General features: G+C 46.1%; 1 long non-coding RNA gene and 1 other non-coding gene across 3 annotated transcripts in view; both read right to left on the reverse strand.

Moving 5' to 3' along the window:
* The window catches only part of LOC107196253, a 147,254-nt gene that overhangs the window by 10,726 nt on the left and 123,385 nt on the right, over window positions 1-13,143 (reverse strand). The gene's annotated exons all lie outside the window — the stretch shown is intronic.
* On the reverse strand, window positions 12,664-12,782 carry LOC112469523. Its single transcript, XR_003042647.1, has one exon. It is a non-coding gene; the product is annotated as a 5S ribosomal RNA (ribosomal RNA).

Genomic DNA, 13,143 nt, shown 5'->3' on the forward strand with positions numbered 1-13,143 from the left:
CTTTCCCTTGTGAAAAACTGAACTAGGCGAGTTCTAAGGTCCTTTCTAACGCTGAGATTATTTACCTCTTGTTCAGACCAGTGAAGCAAACAGGCCTTGCAAATCAGCAGCTGGACTCTGAGGACCCACTGACATCAGTGGCTCCCATGTTTTCCCAAATGGATTTGATGCCTAAACATCACCCATGGGCTTCTGCACAAGGAAGCCTGAGTCATGTCAGAAAGGACCGTCAGACTGACAAGGCTATGCCTCTAGCAGATGAGAACACGCCACCGTGGGGAATTCCTTCCATCTCCCCCTTGACAAGCTGGAAAAAGCTTTGAGGGCCACAGACAAAATCCTGCCACAACAAAGACTTCTAAGGTGTGTCCGGGGCCTGTTTACCTCAAGCCACATTTGTATAACTTTCTTCCTTGCTTTGCATTTGGCTTTGGTACAATAATCTGACACATAACACCCTCCTTATCCCACTGCCCCACAAGTAATTACACAGCAGTTTTCTCTCGAGCTGGTCAAAAGCCTGCTAGGACTTGGAGAATTCCAGTGTTTGTAGTAAGCAGACACCTGGATCCAGATTTGCTGGTTGTCTGCTCTTAGAGAATAAACTGTTCTTGGATTAGAAATAGGTCTGAATGCATCTGGCTCCGTTAGCAGTGTTTTCGGAGGACCATCTACATTTTCATCAAGGAGATTTTTCCCCTAAAATCTCCCACATTTTGGCTGTCACAGTTGGAGTTTCTCTCTGGGTTTGGCCCCTATGGGCTTAATGGCAGTTGGAAACAGAACGCTCACATCTCTTAAATTACTACTCTAAGGAAGAAGTCACATGTGGGGTGAGAATCCTGGCAAATTTTCCTGTGGGCACACCTTAAGCACACAAACCTGTAAGCAGCAGAGCAGTAAAACTGGCAGCCAAAATAAAGCAGAAAGAAGAACATCATCCAGAAGGGAGGTGGAATCAGATTGAGGCAAAGCCAGGAATAGGTTCCTGGCAACATGAGTGAAATCTCAAACTAAGACGGAGGAGAGTGGTTACAGCCAGACCCCGAGCACCCTCCTCAGATGGGGAGTGGGGTGGGAGGAGCTGTGTGCTGTGCAGAGCCTGTAGCTCTGCATGCGACACTCACTTATGGGCAGATTGGCTAATGATCCCAAAGAAAACTCATACTCCACCTCGATCTGGAGACCATGTTATAGCTGAATATACAGAGTCCCTCTGAAGCTTGCCAGAGTAGCGTGCTTCAATCACTCCAAAAGAATGTGTAGAGGCCTGTGAGTGTGCTGCACGGGGCCAAGCACCGGGGTAGATCAGAAAGAAATGCAAGACCTAGTTGCTCTACTCTAAGGGCTTATGATTTAACTGAGGAGATGATACAACAGTAGCCGGCAACACAGCAAATGAGGACTAAAAAAGAGATTCAGTAGTGAGTGCCTAGAGGCCAAGAGAGCAGCTGGCATACTCAGGAGAAGGCAAGCCAGCTTTTATAAGAAAACGCGCTGTTTCACCTTGGAGGGTGGGGGAAGTTTAGGCAGGTGGGTTAGAATTAAGCCAGCTTCTGGGGAACACGGGAGACTGTGAGAACAGCATGGGAAAAGCCCAAAGTACAGCACATGCTGCCTGCCCTCCTGGCCCAGGAGGAGGATTTTTGTAAGAAAGGCAGAGACGAAGAGAATTTGATAGGGAGGAAGGAGGCCAGATTTCAGAGAGGTCTGAATCCCACACAGAAGTCTGGGCTTTATCCAATAGCAGTAGGGAGCAGTTGGAGCCTTGCGAACAGCAGATTAACATAATTAAAGGAGAATCTTACAGACTTCAGCTTTTTATAGGGATGAGAATAGGCTAGGGGTGATGAGAACACTAGAAAGCTTTTACAAAGGCCCAGGCTGGCAGCGATCAGGGTCAGACCTTAGCATTGGCAATGGGAGAGAAAGAGATCTGAATGATGCCACAAAGCAAATATCTAAGATGCTTGGAGAAGAATGGGTAAGGGAGCTTAAAGCAAGAGGCAATTCTGAATTTTGCAACTTGATGGCCATGAGGTGGAGGTGGCAATGTCAAAGGGAAAGAAACTAGTGGTTGGGGGCTGAGGAGGTAAGAAGTGATGAGTTCAGATTTAGATAGTTAGATCCAAAACATCCAAAAGGCAGGCTTCAGCTGTAAGCAGGAGGTCACAGACAATGCTGTCATTTCTGTTAAAGGAAATTAAAAACACAGTTGAAGTTTTATCCAGTATCAATGACACAGCTGTCTGTCCAAACAAATAACCAGCTAGTGTGGGTACTGCACACTCTCTGCCTCTCCTGCTCTTGACGCAACCCCCACCCCTGACCCCATGAAAGTTTATCAGACCGTAGCTGAGATCAGCCATAGAGAAAAGGAGCAGGAACACTCAGAAATCCAGATTTGTAATCCTCTCTTCTGCTGAAGGACTGTAGGAATTAATTATGTTCACACTTATGCACATGCTTACAGTGTCGTATAAGTACTGAGTCATTTCTCTTCCCCCTTCCCCTTTCTCCTCTCTCATTCTCTCCCCCCAGCACCACCTCCTCCTCCTCTACTTGCCAAACCTCTAACATCCTGGCATGTGTTTTGCTCCATCGCATTACTGTGTGACTCTCCGCATTTCCCATTCCCTCCCAGTTTGTCTACCTACTTCTTCAGAAATGCTGGGAGTCTAGGAGATGAACTACAGGTTCAACGGGGCAGAGGACTACAGATTTCAATGAAGAAAGGCAGCTCATTGTGAAAGGAACATTGAAGGCAAGTCAGGAGACTTGGGTTTTCAGAGTCAGGCAAGGGAATCAGATAAAGATCCTTAGAAACAAGGGGACCTCATGATTACCCAGTTTTGCTGACGTAGAGACATGTTTTCTCACTCCACAGATACAGATGGAAGATAAGCAGTTCCCTTTCAGGGAGGTAACCCCAGTGCAGTGCTCACAGCTGCTGTTACTCTGAATGGCAGTGGGAGGGAAAGAAACAATGAATGCAAAAAAAGAAAAAAGAAAGAAAGGAAAAAGGAAAAAAAAAAAAGCAGTGCTTAAGGTGGAATGGATAACAGTCTGAAATGCATACCTCCTCCAGTTCCTGGAAAACAAAGATGAGTCGAGCAGAAGCTTAATTTCACAGGCATCCCTCCTCCACCTGTCACACACATTCCCAGACACGGAATCATCCTTCCCCACATCACCCAGCACCTATAGCTACTAGTTACTATTTCCTTTGAAATGAAGCTGGATGGTCAGATCCGCTTAGGCTGGGGGTCTGAAAGCAAACTGGGCCACGTGGGGATGGTCCCAGCAACCTGAACGCAGGTGAGTGTAGTGGAATAGCAGAGAAAGCCAGTAACGGGTTGGTGGGTGTAATGTGGCTCTGAAGAAGGAGCCAAGGATCATCAAATTCAATCTGGACGGCCTAGAATCTGCCATTATTTCTAGTTTCCTCGAGAACCCAGCCTAAACCAGGTAAAAATCTGAACTCCACCTCAAAGAATAATACGGTTGGGACAAAAGAGGAAAGGCAAAGGGGTGATACCATGTGCCACTTCAAGGAATGCAGACAAGCAGGAAGACAGAGGTCTTCCTAAGTGGAAGATGAAATCCCATTAGGCTCTGTGCTTTCAGTAATCTTGCATTTGTGGCCAAAAGAATGATTCCAATTCTGGTTCACTGATGGAGGTGTAGGTTACACAGGCACATGGACTTGTCAAAACTGATCTGTGCATTTCACTGTATATAAGTCAGACCCCAATAATTCTGGCTTTCCCGATTAATTGATCGTGTGACCTTAGACAAGTCATTTAACCTTTTGTAGTCCAGGGTTCCCCATCTGTCAAGTTGAACCTAAGAAGCTAGCCTCTATATGTCTCACTGGCTCTAAAACTTACAATTGTAAGAGCTGATTGTGGCAGGAAAGATTAAGAAGGGCCATGATCTTTGATAGACACTAAGAAAAATTGCTGAGTGGGATTAGCAGTCTGCAGAAAATTTCCCCCAAATCATCCACTGGGAACCAAATTTGGAGAGAAGTGAAGATATCATCCTCCACATCAAAAGGTGGCCAACAATCACTCGCTCTACAGTGCCGCCCCGCCACCCCATAAGTTCTCTAAGCTCTTTCAATTGAGATGTCCCAGTGGTCTCAAGAGTGGGGCATGTCATCTTCTTCCCTCCCTTCCAAGCTTCCTTTGGGCTTGCGGCACACTGGTCAGGTAGCAGGAATAGAAAGGGGAGGAGAGGGGGAAAAATGGTTCACACTTAGGTGAATGCAGTGTACACAGAGAGCTGGGTGACTACAAAGACAGAGGGTATGAGAGCCAGATAGCCATCCCCCCGTTAGCCCTCTTCTTGTGGCTAAGAAAGATCTAGAATAGTGGTGTGACCTCTCACTGTTTCTAAAGACCCCAAAAGAAAAAACAATGAAGTGGCTTGTGGCTATCTCCAGGCTGGTCCTCTCACATTGAAACGCATCTGCTTGCTCCATAAATCAGTTTCTTAGGGGTGGCTTTTGGACAGAGGAACTGGATCTACCATAAGCAGACACTGAAACATATCCAGGTAGACTGTCTCACCTGCCTCTCTACTCAAAAGGGGTTTGAGACATGCGGGAAAGCCTTGCAAATATAGAATGGACTAATTGCTTCTATAAGGATGGAAAGGAATTCACAGGAGATGTCTTGCTGGCAGCTACCCAGTGACACAGTGAGTTGTAGCTGGCCCACGGACAAACTCTGGATAAGAAAGACTATCAAAGGAGCATCGGCTCCAGATTGCAAATTTCTATAGCAGCTAAAACAGGCATAAAGATCAAGCGACTCGCTCTAATCCAAGGGGTTTATGATTCAGCGCTGGCAGCCTCTGACTCTCACCTTTGACCCAGCCTATTCATCAGTATTCTGATAAGCAGATTCTCTTCACAGAGCTACTTAATCTGGATTCCCAGAGAAGTCTTGCAGAGATTAATGAGAGCACTGTGCTTTCTGCCAGTTTTTGAGGCTGGGACAGTTAAAGAGCAAAGGGGAAGGGACATGTCATGAGGCGCGCACACTTTCCCCTCATTGGACTTGACTCCACTAGGGATTAACTCAAGCATCTTTTCAATTTAGGTACTTGGATCTATTTTTTTTTTTTTTTTTTAATCCACTGTCTCCTTGGTATCCAGGAAAACTGAAACCCTGGCTCATATCCTCCTTGACGTCAGCATTTAGTCAGAACCATAAGGGCATCTGTGGCTAAACCAAGATTAGGGGTAACGGGGGTGGGAATTATGGTGCCCTACCAAGGGGCACTGCCAATGAGCAAGGCTTGCCATGCAGCCCTCCTGTCAAATGCCCTCCGCCTACATTCCTGAGGTGGTGGTAATAGGGGGAGCTGAGGCTGGAAGCCCAAATCCTGAGGCCTAACAGAAGTGCAGCCAGCACCTATCATCCAGCCCCTGTCCTCAGAGGATGCTCTGGGCAGTTGCCACACCCCAAACTGCAGGGATGGTCTCTGGCCTTGGCTTTGTCACTGTCTCCTCTAATTGTTTTTAAATTAGGGCTTTCCTGGGTACGCTGTCCCCCATTAGAAGTGATTTGGGGGACTGTACTCTGGAGAAATGAGAATTATTTTAAAGCAAAGTAAGAAATGACCAGAGAACTCTAGACTTGAATTCAGTTTGTGAATGATTAGGTAGGAGTCAAATCCGATTTAGTTCTTCTGCAGGACCTTGCATTTGCTATTATAAGAAAAGTCTTAAGAATTAAAATTTATAGCTATAAGAACAGGAGGATGAGCAGCAGCAGGAGCGTTAACTACAGCTAGTTCCAAAGTTAACACCATTTATCCACCACAGGTAGCTTTGGGATTCGGCAAAAAATTAAAAAAATAACACAAAGCTTTGAGCCTACAAACAGGCCCAAAGAAATTGTCAAGTCAAGGGTTTTATGATAGAAAAGAGTATCAAAATCTGACCTCCCCTCCCCCGTGCCTTCCCTCCATTCTGCAACTGCAGCTGGTGTCCTAGCCCTGTTGCCATGAACAAGACAGAGAGATGAGTAACTATCCAGCTGAGTCCAAGTTTCCCACCCGAGGGGAATCCAAGGCCAACTTTCTAGGAATCTTCAGTCTTGTTTACACCGGCAGTTCTCAATGTGCGGTGCAGATTTCCTTGGTCTGTGGGCTGTGGCCTGGGATGGTGGGGTGGGCATGTCTACAGTGTAGGACCCAGGCCCCCAACCCTCTTCTTTACCCAGCCCCAGGGGATGGAGTGGAAACCTCTGCTGCTGTATTGGCAACAGTAAGTGCCGAAGACCCTCTCTCTTCTTCAGCCAGAGGTGAAGCCAAAGAAGCCAGGTTGACCTGAAGCTCAGGGTCAATCTCAGGCCGGACAGTGCCTGGCCTGCCTCCTGGGCCTCTGTATGTAGTGCAGCCTGCTCTGTGGCCAGCTGTTTGCCAAGGATTCACAAGGAGCTTGGCTGCTCCTTGTGAGATTTGCTGGGTCTGGACCCCAAACCAGCATGCTTTGCCTGGCGTAGGTCAAGTAGGCTCAATAAAGTAACCCTGTTTCTACCTCTTCCTTTCCTTCCTCCTCCCCTGCTACCTTCTCTTCTCCAAATCGACGTCCTCTTGGATCATCTTCTCTCTGACCTTGGCTGACCTCTGACATGCTGGGTATTTTTCCAAGGAACACAGCTGTCTCATCAGGCACTCAGAAGAGCAGGAGGCTGATTTCTCCCCGCAACAAAGTATGCTGTACTGTCAGCAACACACAACCACAGAGTCCCTGACATGTTCAAGGTCATTCACAGATGACTTGAGGAGCTTGATAAGGCTTGATAAGGTCCTGACTCACCAAATATGTCCTGCCTTCAATCCAGACTCTGTTTCAAGGGTGCTCAATGTCAGGATACCCATGACAGGAAGGGCGGCCTCTGAGCACTTCAGATACTACAGGCAAAACCATCATTTTCAAAATTTATAAAATCCCCCAGGATCCTCATGGCCACCATGCTGGAGAGCCAGGGCAGGCCTTTCCAGTCATTCGGTCTTTAAACAGCTATTGAGGACTTTCATACGTGGAGAGGGGTGCTGGGCAGAGGCTCAGGCATTCCCGGACTGGGTGCCCACCCAGAGTTCTCTAGCACAATCTTCAGGGAGCGGCATGAGGTGAGAGACATGGAGCTTCCTTTACTTGGCCCCAGTTTCTCCAAGCTATAATCTGCCTACAGCAAGCTTTTCTATAAAGGGCCAGGAAGGAAATATTTTTGGCTTTGCAGGGTCACATATTGTCTCTGTTGCATATTCTATTCTTCTTTGATTTTTTTTTTTTTTTTTTTACAGTCCTTTGAAAACGTAAGAATCATTCTTAGCTTAAGGGGCTGAACAAAAAAAATAGGAGGCAGGCAGATTTGGCTTACTGTGGGCTGCATTTTTCAGACCTCTGGCCTAAGGAAGAAGCTGCAATATTTTTATCGGGCCCCCCCAAATAGCCCCTTGCCAGTTCCCTCCCCCTACCCTGACTCCTCCAGACCCTCCCACAAGGCCACAGACTGCCCCTGACACTGCTGCAGCTGCACTCAGACCTGTGCTCAGACCCCAGGATGGCCTCCCTGAAACACACATTTCCTTGACAAAGCATATTGTGAAGATCGTGAGCTATTCTGTCTTTCTTGTGCTTAACCTGAGATGCACAAGGCCCAGAAAGCCCCACCTCACACCATGAGGTCTCACCTGACCATACTCGTATAGCCATTGTCGACCCATCTCCCCACCAGAGGGGTATCAATTGGCAAATGGCTGAACTTGGGCTCTTCCTACTCTACCTCCTATGCAGGTACAGGGCAGGAAGATCAAGGATGTGGCAAATGCCGCCAGTTCCATCTGGAGGCACAGCCAGGAACCAATCACTTCCCACTGTTCCACTGCTGGCACCCAAGGCCACCCCACCTCTCCCTGGATCACTGCCACAGCCTCCCATCCAGACTCCCTGCTTTCACCTCTGATAGTCTCCCTCTCCCTTGCTCAAAGCCCCCAGAAGCTTCCCACCTCACAGAGAGTAAAAGCTAATGTGTCTGAAGAGTGAAAACAAACACAACACCAAGGTCCTTCGACTGGCCCACTAAGTCCCCTGAGTCTGGCCTCACTTCTGTCTCTCGTCTAATGCTAACTCTAGCCACAGTGGCTCCCTTCCTCACCCAGCTTTCTTTTCTTTCTTAGCACTGATCACTACCAATAGTTTACGTAATTTTTGGTAGGTTTTTTATTGGTCTTGTTTTTGTTTTTCTCACTAGAATATAAGCTCCACCAGATACAAGTTTAACTTCTTCAGTGTTGTGCCCCACAGCACAGTGCCCAGCACACAGCGGGTGCTCCATAAATACACAGGGATGTGTAGAATGCACAGGGACAGAGTCCCCTGCTGATAGGCGAGAGGGGGCAACATTGCCAGGACACTATACACCCATTCGCACTTGCATAACTTTACGCAAATAAGCATCTTGATCTTAAGCCCCCTCCATAGCCAGATGGACTGACAAAACAATGAAAACAGATACACCCTGGAGCCAGCAGTCTCAAATTGTTTATATTCAATCTTAAAGCAGCAACGACAAACTCAGATTTCAGCCGAACTAACCGACTATTCATGAGAAAAAAACAACAGATCATTTTAAGGTTTAAGGTTTAAAGGGCACCTGCTCATGGCTCTTCGGCGATTGCCATGACCAATCTGCAGGAACAGAGCGAGGAAAGAGAAAGCATGGATTTTGGCAGCAGGTCTGGATTTCAAATCCTAGCACTGCCTTTACATGTGGCCCGATTCTGGATGTCCAAATGCTCTGGGCCTCAGCTTTCTCATCTGTTACATGAAGATAGTAATACTTATTTTACAAGGTTGCTGTAAGGCTTAAGTGAATAATTAAAAAGACAAACAAACAAAAAAACAATTTCCAAAATAATGACTGCGCATAATCATTATTCAATAAATAATAATTTCTCTCCTTTTGTAAATGAGGAAGCTAAAGTTCAGAATGTCAAAAGCCCTGTCTGAGAGGGCTTGTTCCACAGCAAGGCTTGGGTTCAAATCAATGGTTTTTGTTGGTGTGTGTTTTTCCTAGCATCCAGCCTCCCTCTTGTTCACGCCCCACGCGTTACACATGGCTTACGCCAGTAGAATTAAAGCAAGTGTTGGCTCTCCCATCAACCTGCTTGTTGAGGACTTTGGGACAGGGCCTTCTGGACTAATGCTCATTACTAAAGATGATACTCTTACAGGAGTCGCATTGCATCACTGAGAAGCATGAGTGTCACAAGCAAGAGATCACACAGCTAAGAGAACTCACCTGCCCTGGTTGTTAATTGTCCCTAAGATAAGCAACGCAAGGTGACTGTCTTCCTTTCACCAAGAGATGAACAGAAGCCACACTCAGTATGAGGAGGACACACCGTGAAGGCCCAAGACCAGCACCCACCAGGGACACCACAGAACTGATGCAGCCACACCTGAGATCTTACACAAAAGTATAAAAGCCACAGTCAACCCAAATCTTCTACAGAAGGAACTGCTCTTTCTAAACACAAGGAATTTTCTTTATGGATGGAGCACATGCATTCAGTAATCCTGTCTATAAAGTAAATTTCTGTACAATGAAAGTGCTTCTTCCATTAGCTTTTATCATGAAATTGAAAATGTGTCCCTCCAAGAGAAAAAAAAAAAAAAAGGCCTCAGGGATGTGAGCCCTGAGCCAAGGACCTGAGGTGGTTGGTGTCTCAAAATTAAGCTTAGTGTCACTGCTAATCCAAAAAGAGAGGGTGCTACAGTCCTGACGATCATGTCCCACCCTACCATCTCTACCTGGCTGACCCCTACTCACGCCTCAGACCTTAGCCAAAATGTCATATTTTCAAAGAATGATTAGGTAATTCATTCATTCATCCATTCATTGATTCATTCATTCAACAAGTGATTTTGAGCTCCTACCATGAGTCAGATTCTCCTTATTACTCTCTATTTTCAGCTTCATAATTAAATAACTACACGAATAAGTTCCGATTTACTTTTTCTGTCTCCCTCACTAGACTGTCAGCTCTTTAAAGACAAAGATCGTACCTAATGTGTTTGTCATTAAGTCCCCAGTACCTGACACAATGCCTGAAACATGGTGGGCATTCTGCAAATACTTGTTGAATGAATGTATAAATGAATTAATTAAAGCATTCAAAAGCTTCATTTATATTCTAAAATTCCCAAATGCACCCTACTGTCAACTTTACACAGCTACAATTAACGTCACAGTCAATAGGACTTTTAAATTCAATAAAGGAGATTTATTAATTTATTTATAAATTTATTAACAGAGGAAAACAACAAGATGTAAAGCAACAGGTAGAACATTACTCTCCTTGAGGGGCAGCATCATGCCATAGACTAGAGAGCAAACCTTCAGTGATTGGCAGAGGTAGTGGAGAGTAGTGGTTAAGGGGAAGGTGGATGGAGCCAGACGGCCTGGCTTAGGGTCTTGACCCCGCCACTGACTAGCTGTGTGAGGCTGGGCAAGCTACCTAACCTCTCTGTCCTCCAGTATCCAAATCTGTAAACTGGGAACAATAAGAATATTACCTTCAGATGACTGCATTAATACTTAAATGAGTTCGTACATATGAACTGCTTAGAACAGTGCCTGGCACATGCTAAGTACTCACTAAATGCTCGTTATTTTTGTCTTCTGGAAGAATGAGAACAAAGATAGGGTAAAACCGATGAGTTTGGTATGCCGTGCATTAAATTCACAAACCACTCAGAACAAATCTCCAAGATTTCCTGTTACTAAAATGAAGTAACTCAAGGGCAGCTGGATGGTTTATCGACTGCAACTTTTCAGCCTCCATTGCCGGGTTAGGCCTGGCTGGCTGTAACATAAATCTGTAAAGAGAACAGTCTTTCTCTCCCCCTGCCTGGTTTATCTACCACCGGGTCCTCAGACACGCAGTTTTCCAGGAGCACAATACAGACTTGAGATGAGGCTTCATCAGCAAGGCAGTGCCAAATGCTTTCCTGCTCTTGGAGAAAGCCAGAACCAGACTCTCTATCACCTCCCTGGCCATGGCCCCTCTGTCTCAGTGTCTGAACAGGAGGCAAGGACGAGTGGATTCTAGAAGACTCGAAGGGATCCCATGTGAGAAACACTCAGTCATCCCTACAGAGGAACATCTAGGAAAACAGCTGGAAGGAACTGCTGAGATCATTCAGTCCAACTGCTGATTTTACAGATGAAAACTCAGAGCCCTGAGGGACTCAGTCAGCAGTTCCCAAATGCCAGTCTGTGGAGACAGGAAACCTCTTGGCTCTTGATGCCTCCTCTCCCTGTCTTTTCCCCCTGAGAAAGAGGCCTCCCTGTACCTAGCTGCTCAGACACAAATCTGGGAAACATCTTGGTGCTGACTGTGTCCTATTTCCCACCAGATCTGCCCTCCACCCTCTCCACATCACTCCTCACCCAGGGGCTGGCCTGGAAGGACCACATCAAAGGATGTCCTCTCTGTCTGGTTCACAGACAATGGGCAGCCAGCAGGAGATCATAGGAGGGTGTAGGGAGGTGGAGAGCTCAGTGAATTCCTTCCCTGGCTCCCTCCAGATGAGGGAGAGACCAGAATACTAGTGTGACTTGACCCTCCACTGAAAGCCACTGGTCCCTTCAAGTTGGCCCTTCAGAGTTCCAGTAACTTCTCCCTCTCCTTAGCCCTGCAGATCTCCCAGATAACAGCTCCACTGCTCTCAGCCCAAGCACTACCCCCGTGGTTCCCCCAATCTCTGCTTGTATAAATGGTCTTTCCTGAATTGTCTTTGAGGTTGCTATTTCCTGTTCCCACCCTGACGGGAATAAGCATGGACTCCTGCTACCACTTCCTCCTCCATGTCCCTGTGTACCCTTGTCCTAGCCCTAGCCTCTCTGGCCTAGACAGCTGCAACAGCTTCCTGAATGGGCTCTCAGAGATTTATCCCATGAAATGGAAATCAAAGCATGTCACACCTCTGCTTAACACATCTCAATGGTTTCCCATTGTGCCTCCAGTAAAATCCATGCTCCTCAGCTGGCTTCTGAAAATGCACCTGACCCAGGCTGCTCATCCTAGGGCCTTGAGCTAGCTCCAGCACTCATGGGGCTTCTTCTCCTTTCCTCCTGCACCTCTCTGTACTGAGATGTCATACCTGTTGGTCCCTCAGCCAGCCCCACCCCATCACATGCTGTCTCCTCATCTCCTGGGAGAGGTCTTCTTTAGCAATGCCCCGCTCCCATTTTTTTCTTTATCCCTAAGCTGTGTTCATGTCCTTCCAAGCACTTAACAAATCTGTAATTATGCAATTTTTAAATTAATTTTATATGACCGTCTCCTCCACTGGAATGCAAGTTCCATGAGCTCGGGAACTAGGTCTGTTTTTTAAACCCTGTCACTAACACGCAGTAGGTACTCAAGGAACATCTGACAAATGAACGACTAGGTATATGTTCAAATAAAAGAAAAGATTGTTCTTTACTCTGAAATTGTGTCCTTCCCACTTTTTTTTGCGAGTGTGGGGAAGAGGTGTTAATATTGTCCTTTCATGAAATTATTGTAAAAGTAAATGGTAGTTGTCAAATTTCTTATTTATTCATTTTTTTAATTTTATTTTTTTATTTTTTATGCCTACAGCATCTGGTCTTCCTAGGTGGTCTCCCATCCAAGTACTAACCAGGCCCAACCCTGCTTAGCTTCCGAGATCAGACGGGATTGGGCTTGTTCAGGGTGGCATGGCCGTAGACTATCAAAATTTTTAAATGGCAGCCTTCTGTACTTCTCCAAAATATTTCTGAAATTTTGTGAGTCTGTGATATCTAAGATTAAGCGATGTTTTGCAGGTCACAGTGCGGGGCTCCAGAGAGGTGAACTGAGTGACAGAGAAGAAATGGGTTCTGTGGTCAGACTCAGGGCCTGGGTTCCAGCTCCAGCTCCACTGCTTGGAAGCTGTAAAACTCTAAGCAAGTTACTTAACTTCTCTGTGCCTTGATTTCCTCACCTGTAAAATAAGGATAATAATAGAGTCTACTTCAGAAGATTTCTGTAAGCATTACATGAATTAAGATTTGTAAAATTTTTAGAAAAGACATTGTATATATATATAAT

Source organism: Pteropus alecto, unplaced genomic scaffold (assembly GCF_000325575.1).
Source record: "Pteropus alecto unplaced genomic scaffold, ASM32557v1 scaffold170, whole genome shotgun sequence".
NCBI lineage: Eukaryota > Metazoa > Chordata > Mammalia > Chiroptera > Pteropodidae > Pteropus > Pteropus alecto.